The sequence below is a fragment of the Myotis brandtii genome, unplaced genomic scaffold (assembly GCF_000412655.1).
Source record: "Myotis brandtii unplaced genomic scaffold, ASM41265v1 scaffold49, whole genome shotgun sequence".
Lineage (NCBI taxonomy): Eukaryota > Metazoa > Chordata > Mammalia > Chiroptera > Vespertilionidae > Myotis > Myotis brandtii.
This window is the reverse complement of record NW_005368707.1, coordinates 3,811,830-3,821,524: the sequence shown is the minus strand read 5'-3', so window position 1 is coordinate 3,821,524 and position 9,695 is coordinate 3,811,830.

The window sequence follows — 9,695 nt, the reverse complement described above, 5'->3', positions numbered from 1 at the left end:
GGAGGAGGAGGGGGAGGAGGAGGAGAGAGAGAGAGACCAGAGACCAATGTGACAGAAACACATTGATTGGTTGTCTCCTGCAGGTGCCTTGATCAGAGCCGGCATCACACCTGCAACCCAGGTATGTGCCTTTGACCCGGAATTGAGACCCACTCTAATCATTGAACCACAGGAGCCAGGGCTAAGATTCAAGTTTTAAAATTAATTATCCAGATGTATCACTTGGATTTCCAGGTATACGATCATTATTTCCAAATAATGGAAATTCACTGACCCCTTTCTGATATTTATATTTTATTTATTTCTCTTACCTTATAACACTGACTGACATTTCCAGAACAGTTTTTAATGACAAAGGTGATAGTGAGCTCTCTTGTATTTTCCATGTTAATGAGCTCACTTTTAGAGTTTAAATATTATATGTAATAACTAGAGGCCTGGTGCACAAATTTGTGCATGGGTGAGTCTGGCCGGCCCGCCCCGATGAGGGCTGATTGGGCCAGGCCAACTGGGGGGAGGGGTCACAGGAGGTTGGCCAGCTGGCCCCACCCAAAATCAGGGTGTGGGGGGCCAATCAGGGGCAGGGCCAGCCAGGGAGGCTGCAGGCAGTTGGCCAGCCAGCCCCACCCCCGATTGGGAGAGGGCGATTGGGGGCGGGGCAGGGCCAGAGGGAGGGGCTGTGGGAGGTTGGCCAGCTGGCCCTCAATTGGGCTGTTGGCCGGCCGCAGTACACGTCATAGCGACCAGTCACTCTGGTTGTTCCAGTCATTCCAGTGTTCTGGTCACTTAGCTTTTATATGTGTAGATGGGTGGAGTTTGAGATAGTTATTCTTTTTCATATTTTAACAATATTCTTTTATTCTTGTATAAAAGATTTTATTATAAATGGATGTTGTTTTTTCTAAATATTTTTATCTATAATAATAAAAGCATAATATGCTAATTAGACCTGATGTCCTTCTGGACAACTTTCTGGATGAATCCGGGAATGCAAGGGAAGCCCGGGTCCTGGGTGCCAGAGGGAAGCCGGTGCTGGCAGCCGGGGGGAAGGAAGGCCTACTCTTGCACGAATTTCGTGCATCGGGTCTCTAGTTAAATTATAACAGAAAATTTTATAAATCATAGATACACAATTCAACAAACATTTACAAAGGAAATGTAATTGTGTAACCAACACTCTGATCAAGACAAAAAATATATACATATTAAAAGAGACCTAAAGATAAACATTCTTCTTTCTGCCTATTTTTGAAATTTAAATAAATGGAATCATAGTTACACAGTTGTTTTTTGTTGTTGTTCAATATTGTGTTTGTGAGATTCATCCATCTTGTTGCATATAGCAGCAACTGATTCTTTTTTATTGCTATATATCACTATTGCATCATTATACGTCAATCCTACTGTTGGTGAACATTTGGGTTGTTTTCCATTTGGGGGCTATGACAAATAATGCTACTATAAACATTCTTGTAGATTTATTTTGGTATATTTATGTACATATTTCTATTAGGTAGGAGTGAACTTGTTATGTTTGGCTTTAGTGGATATTATCAAATAGTTTTCCTTAGTGATAACACCAGTTTACAACACCACAAGGAGGGTATGAGAGATCCAGTTGCTCCCCAAAGTTGCCAGTTTTTAACATTTTAGTCATTATGGTAGATTTGCAGAAGCATCCAATTATGGTTTGAATTTGTTTTTAATATTAAAATAAAATTAAACACATTGATATTTAATATTAATATTTAATTTTTTGTTTTAATATACATTGACTATTTAAATATTGTGGAGTGCTCATTTAAGTTTTTTGCCCATTTTTGAATTGGATTGTCTGTTCTTTTCTTATTGATTTTAAGGTATTTCTTTTTTTTATTTTTTTATTTTATTGATTTTTTACAGAGAGGAAGGGAGAGAGATAGAGAGTTAGAAACATCGATGAGAGAGAAACATCGATCAGCTGCCTCCTGCACATCTCCCACTGGGGATGTGCCTGTAACCCAGGTACATGCCCTTGACCGGAATCGAACCTGGGACCTTTCAGTCCGCAGGCCGATGCTCTATCCACTGAGCCAAACCGGTTTCGGCGATTTTAAGGTATTTCTTAATACATTCAGGATATGAGTCCTTTGATCAGATGTACATGCAAGTGCACACGTGTGTGTGTGTGTGTGTGTGTGTGTGTAACAAGTATCTTCCTGAAAAACATCTTGTAAATATCTTGACTCTCCTGTGATGCATTTGTTTTTTTATTATCTAGTTATAATAGTTCTTCTCAGACAATCATCTCAGTAGAAACTGCTGTTCTGGATATTGTGTTTGTCATTACTCTCTCTGAATGCTTAATGCCATTTCCATTGTGTGCTCAAAACTTGCCTCATTTGAAGGCCAGTCCGTCTTACGCAGTGGAAATTCTATGAGTAGGGGGTGGGGCAGAGACGCTCGGCCCTTGTGATCAGGAGACATGCCAGCTGCTTGCTATACTCCCCATCTCCCGGTCCCCCTTACGGTACCAGGAGGCATCCCATCTGCGCACCAACTTCTCAGCAATTCAAGGGGCAGAACCTCTGCTACCTTCTTCTCAGAGGTCTCTGTGTTTTCACAAACCAGACTTTCTCTAAGAACTTAGAGCTTGGTGCACACCTTGGGGTTCTCCTTTACAACTCCACAAGTTCTAGTCTCCACAGAGGGAAACAAATTATCTCCTCACTCCTACCCTTTTCCCTTCTCCTCCTGTTCCTATGCCCCTTCTCCCTGTTGCCCTCTCCCTCCCTCTCAATTTTCTTGTTAATTTTACGTTATCAATATTTATGCTACAGTACTTACATTTTCTCTAAAAGCATAACACCCACAGCTACTGAAATGGGTGTAATGCTTACTCGGAGCCTTTTCATATACTACTTCCCTTTCCTGCTATATTTAGATTTATCTTTTGATTCAATGGTTTTTGTCATTTTTTTAAGATGAGCTCATAAATGCTGTAATCCCTCAGGTTGAAACTATCTTTGTCCCTTTATACATTCATGATAACCTAAATAGGTCTGGGGTCTTACTTTCATTCTCAGAATTCTTGTTATTGCTTTCCTACTAATTGACTAGTTGAACAGTGTTGTGGGAAACTTTGATGCCAGCCTTGTATTCCCACCAATACATTACTTTTTTTTTCTTTTGCCTGAATTCCATTCAATTTTTTATTTAAAATTCAGCAACTTAACCAAATGCATCTAAGGGTTATTCTGGAGCATTCTGTGTCTTCTGCATCTACAGATTAAAATATAATTTATTTCAGGAAAAAAATTCTTATATCTAAGTTATTTAAGTTCCCCTTTTATGTTCTCTTCCTCAATATTGTTTATATGCCATGTACATTTATTCAATTATTACTTGTTATGTACCTATACTATGCCAGGCACTTTGTGAGGCATTGGGTATTGTAATACATACTGACAGAGTATAGCAGAGTTCTAGTTAAATTTTCTGTGTTAGTCAGTCTTTCATATCTACTTTTAGCAGTATCAAGTTTTCCTTTTGTTTTTTACATCTATATGTTTCGTTCTATTTTTTAAATTATCTTCCATTTTTTTCTTGCCCGCAAGAGGTTCACTTTTACTTCCTTATCATTATCTACTCTGCGATAGTGATGTCATTTATATCCACTTTGAGCTCACTTTTCAAGCTGTAATTCCTCTTTAACTTCTTTGAGTAGATAGAATATTTGTCAGAGATGTTATTTTTTTGTGGAGGTTATTTTTATGCAGGTTCTTCATTTGCTTTTTGCTTACTGTATGTTTGCTTTTCTCCTTTTTGAGAATTACATTCAGGTCCCATTTTTATTGTCCTTTATCCTTACTATTACTCTTTGCTCAAGAAGAGGTGGAGAGGGGAATGGAAAGGGCACAGTGTCCCTGCAGCTCTAGTCCACGTATGTGCTTCAGAACAACACCACGCTCACATTCCTTCCCCAAGCGGCTCTGTGTCTGTGTGGGAGCAGAACTCCAGTCTCCAGAATGGGCAGTTCTCCCAGGCTGGAACTGAAGAGGCTCATAGTAAAATATGGTAATTCTCAGAGATTACTTCTTTGTTCAACTGACTCAGGTCAGCAATTATAAACTGGATCATTGTTTTCTCTTCTTTTCCAGGTCTGGCTCACTTCTAGACCATTTCTTGATAAGAGAAGATCAGTCTTGCAGCCCCACTTCCCTTCTAGTTCTAGGTTATAAAATGAATTCCCATTAAGATTGACCCCCACCTCCTTTCCTGTGGTCTGCTCATAACCCAAGTGCTTGTCTTTTCAGGTAAGGGACGATTGTTTTGCTGTTTTAGAATACTATTTCACTCACTTGGAGAGCAATCTCTATCCTCTTTGAGATGTAGAGAGGTATGCATCAACTTTTATATTAACCCTGGATTTGGTGAAAATGTCACTGCATACAACAGATATTCTTCATATTCTGTGGCTGGGTCCAAGCCAAGATTCATCGAAGATGGAACTTTGCCCTCTGTTTTTCTTCTTCTTAGTACTGGTGGCGGGAGCTAACAAAGAGAGTAGAGTAAGTATAACTTTGGGCTACCATCTTCCACCAGGAGTCTTAGGAAATTACATTCTTAATATTTTCTTTATTGTGATTTTAAAATTTTTCTGTTCTGATATTTCATTTTTTAAACTTTCTCTTTTGTACCTTTGCTGGGTTTTCACAACTCTCTAACCCCGCCTCTACCTGACAGTATCATGTTACCTAGAAATGATTTCCTCCTTTAAATAGCCGCCGTCTTGCCTTTCCTAGTTTGTCATAAGACCCCCTAAAGTCAATAATGAATGGAGTGGCTATGAAGAAGTGATAACCTCTATTTCCTGTTCACTTTCTCACAAGCGGTTAAGCTTAAATGTGTGCTATAAAATCGTTCCAACCAACAAGCCCAACCATTTATCACTATAGTCTTAACTACCTCTGCTTTTTGGATATCTTAATTCCCCAAAGGACTGTCAATTTAACCATAACTACCTAACAACTGCCAAGCCTCACTTTATGAGCTGCTATTGAAAGTTTAGCTATTTAAGGCTGATTTTTAAAAAATTTTATTGGTACTTCATGGCATTTGCTTGATTTACAATGCTTGCTGTAAATAACCACAAATTGGGAAAATTTCTATCCCTTTAAGGTGTAGGAAAATATTAAAATGGGTACTGAATTGTCTTTCTCCATATTTTTAGAAAGATCTTTTAATTGACTTTTAGAGAGAGAAGGGAAGGGAGAGGGAGAGAGAAACATCGATGTGCGAGCAGAACATTGAATGGCTGCCTCCTACATGCCCGCTACCTGGGATTAAGCCCACAATCCAGGCATGTGCTCTGACCAGGAATCAAACCAGCAACCTTTCTGTGCACAGGACAGCACCCAGTCAACTGAGCCACATGGGCCAGGGTCTCCATACATTTAACTCCTTGTCAGTTCATTCTTCCAAGTTCACCCAACTCATAAGGTTGAATGTGGTCAGAACTTCACGGGGATGAGACCTCTGTGCAACATGCCTTCATGCATCTCATCAAGAACTCTGTTTTTGCAAAGGTCTCCAAAGTGGGAAAAATCAGTAGTTAAAAAGATATTGAATATTTTTCAGCCATAAGAAGGAATGAAATTCTGACACATGCTACAACCAGATAAACTTGAAGACATTGTGCTAAGTAACATAAGCCAAACACTAAATGGCAAATATTACAGGATTCTACTTAAGTGAGGAACCTAGAATAGGTGAATTCATAGAGACAGAAAGTAGATTAAAGGTCACCAGGGTTAGGAGAGGAGCAATGGGGAGCAGTTGCTTAATGGGTAGAGAGTTTCTTTTGGAAGTAGACAGTGGTGATGCTTGAATATTGTGAATGTAATTAATGCCACTTATTTGTAACTTAAAAATGGTTTACATGATTTTTAAAAGATTTATATATTACTTCACATTTAAAAAAAAAAAAACATGTTCGGAAGTAACTTCAGGACTTTTATTTCTTCCACTCTTCCCTCCTCTGAGGGTACCGTGAGTAAATGCTGTCCTTAGTCCTGCCCAGGGTTCTTTCTCCTCACTTAGGTGCCGGGACCCTTTGCCTGTGTCTCGGTGGATCTCTCTCCATCACCCTCCCCAGTCTCTCCATTTCTGGTCCTCTCCCCTGGAAGGGCCACACTTGATTCCTCTCCCCCACCCTCCCCCTCCCTGACAGTCTGACCCCTAGTCCCTCTGCCTCATTTTTGAGACTGTGTGACACTCCCTTCAGCAGTATTCCAAGCTGTGAAATTAGAGCATACCCTTTGCTAAATTCTGTGCTGAGCAAAGACTTTCTGGGCAGAGACGCCACAGCTCCTCTCCCTCTGCAGCCCCTCATGAGCAACAGAAGAGCTCTCAGAGAGAGTAGTTGGCTTACTGAGTGATCATGACCATGAAGAGCCACAGCCTCGTCCCTGCTGTCTGCTCAAGACAAGGGTGAGATGCCTGGAACCAGGGTTCCAAATCACCATGTAAGGGCTAGTGAGCAGTTTGACCTCTGTCCATGCCCTAAATCCTCAAGCCAGGTGGCCAGTTTGCTGTGGTTTCACTGCCAGAAACCAGGGGCAAGATACAGGCACATGGCAGAGGAGGGCCACCAGAGCAGCTGCATGGCACAAATCAGCACAAATGGAGAAGGCCCTAAACAGGGTTTAAAGAAGGATTGCTTCTCTTTCCAAAAAACTATAGAGGCAAGGGCAGAGGCCGTTGAAAAAGCAAATATCAGGCCAGGGGCTAAATCTGACAGAGTAGAAAAGATAGTGAGCTGTCGTGTGTAGTGACAGGAAAGCCTCCCATTTGTACAGTCACTCCTCTGTATCTATGGGTTCATGTCTTCAATTCAACCAACAGTGATTTGATCCAGGGTTGGTTGAACCCATGGATGCAGAATCCAAGCATATGAAGGGTCGACTAAGGGACTTGAACACCCTGGGATTTTGGTATCTGAGAGAGTCCGAGAGTCAATTCCCCAGGGACTCACAGGGAATCTATACTAATAAAAGCCTATGTGGTTGTCACGCCCTCATGCTGTGATGCCCTCACGCCATCACAATCCATCACCAGAAGGCTACGTGCATGGCAAGGCACATGTGGGTGGGCGAGGACTTGATGCTGCATGTGTGGCATGGAGGTGGCGGGTCCCAGCAGCTCTGCACAGCTACACCAGGGTCCCACGGCTCTGCGTGGGCTGGAGGCAGGACCCCCGGCTCCAGCCTACTTCTTTGGGGCAATCCATCAAGGAGCCCCAAATGGATGGGCGGGGCCTACCTCTTTTGGGAGATCTATCGTGGGGCTCCTGCACTGTGAGAAGGCACAGGCCAGGCTGGGGAACCCGCCCCCTGCCACAAGTGCATGAATTTTGTGCACCGTCCCACGGCTCTGCGTGGGCTGGAGGCAGGACCCCCGGCTCCAGCCTACTTCTTTGGGGCAATCCATCAAGGAGCCCCAAATGGATGGGCGGGGCCTACCTCTTTTGGGAGATCTATCGTGGGGCTCCTGCACTGTGAGAAGGCACAGGCCAGGCTGGGGAACCCGCCCCCCGCCACAAGTGCATGAATTTTGTGCACTGGGCCTCTAATACTTTATAAAAAAAACAGCAGTGACAGCACAGAAGGAGGCAGGGTTGGAGACCTGTGCAGAAGCTAAGGAAAAACCAAAATGTGGGAGAAATCCTCATTATTACAGGAAATTGGTGATTAAGTGAATTGATGTTTACTGAATTTCCTTTCAGGTAGAATGTGTAGTCCTGCGACTCAGTTACAACTTACTCTGGTTTATCTAAAACTTACTTTCAGATTTCTCAGAAAATAGTATTTGTTACAGAGTGGGAGAGAGATAACATGCCCTAACATAAGTATATAAATATTCTTTATTTTACCTAGTCATAACAAATAATTCCAGGTCCCAGAAAACATAGGAAGTAGAGATAAATTGTATTCATCTGCTTAAATTTGTTAAGAATCATCAGAGGAACATTTGCATAAGCAGGTGAAGGTGGCAAGAAGCGGTGTGTCAGAGCTTCTGAGGCAGTGTGGGCAGTGGGGCCACAAGTGTGCAGGCGCATGAAGGGGACTGCCTTATTAGCCTAAGAAAAACATCATTAGGAAGGAAATCTGCTACTGAAAATTCTACCATCGTATATCATTCACCCCAAAGCCAAATACAGTGGAAGGTTTTTGTTTATCCACTGTCTGGAATTTTCCATACTTGTGTCATTGACCAATAGAGAAACAGCCTCAGCTTTGGGCTGGCTCATTAAGGCCTGTCAGAAAGGAGCCAGTGGACTTAGCATGTCATCCCAGAGGGAAGGCTCCTGATCATGTTAAACCAGAATGGTGCTGACTGCTTCCTGCACTGCACTCTTAGTTCAAAGTGTAGCAGCACTAAAATATCTACAATTACATTCGCTCTCTTTTTTGCCACTGTTGGCCTCAGAAATAGCCTACACAAGCATGTGATTTCTCTGACAAGGCCCCACATTTTTGTTTTACTTTCTTCTCTTCAATTCTTTACCCAAATCATCCTTCTTTTCCCCCTTTTCTCTCTCTTTTTTCCTCTTTACATAGCTGTTTGGCTGTTTGCTTCTGAGTTGAAGTCAGCACTCTGTTGATAAAAACAAACATAAAACACATACAAACACAAATCCAACAGCTCAGGTGTGAAAACTTTTTGGAAACTTCTCTTTACTGTATTTGCATACCTTATAGAATAAAAATGACAGGATGATGTTTTTTCAATACTGTTTTGCTATTGAATCTGTAAGCATTGGATTAAGCCTCCACTGGTAGGTAGAGTCTCACTGGAAACATGAAGTGATTCAGGGACCAGCTTCTTTGAGAAAGAAGTTTGTGCCTCAGAAAGGAAATTAGAACCAAGAGCATGGACCAGGCTGGGCATGAAAAAGGGTTCAGCTTTTCTTGGCCTGGGCAGTACAAGGTCCAATGTCTAGGGCCTGATCCTGAACGTGGTTGTGAAATGCGGCGTTTTCAAACTGACACCTAGAAAAGAAAGTCTCAGAAGAAGGCTGGGTTTGATAACAGGTATCCCACATGGGGCTGTCACCTTTGGGCGGCAAGCTCTACCTTATAAGGGAAACTGCCTCTATTTTCTACATGTAGAAAACATGTACTTTCCTGTGGTTATTCCCATTTATGTTTAAATAATTTCACTTAGGGAGTCAAGGAAAGCATTTTTTGCCAGTTTTTAGGCTCTGGGTGTCTTAAGGATGCAATGAGTTCCTAAGGCCATCATGACCCTACAGAGGAAAAATCTAATGCAGAGAAAATTACGGGGTTTCTCTTGAGAGAAAGAGAGAGAGAGAGAGAGACCCTTTATAACACTACTTTGACAGTGTCTTGCCCTTAATTCATATGGATGTTGGTATTTCTTTTGCCTTTTTCCAGCTAATTCACTTAATGATCTCCTTCTTTATTCTCAAAACATTTGTAGCCAGTTACTAATTTTTGCGGAATAGAATTAACTCAGTTCAAAGAAATTATGTTCTATTCTAGCCAACAACCACCCTCCCCATGTCGCTCCTGCCCAGAATCTGCAATTAGGATATGCTGCCATCAGGTGGTGCAGTACTGGAAAATATAAAAGGAAAAACCTCATTTAAATAGAGTTGGAAACCCTGAAGGGGGAGATGTCTTCCATATATC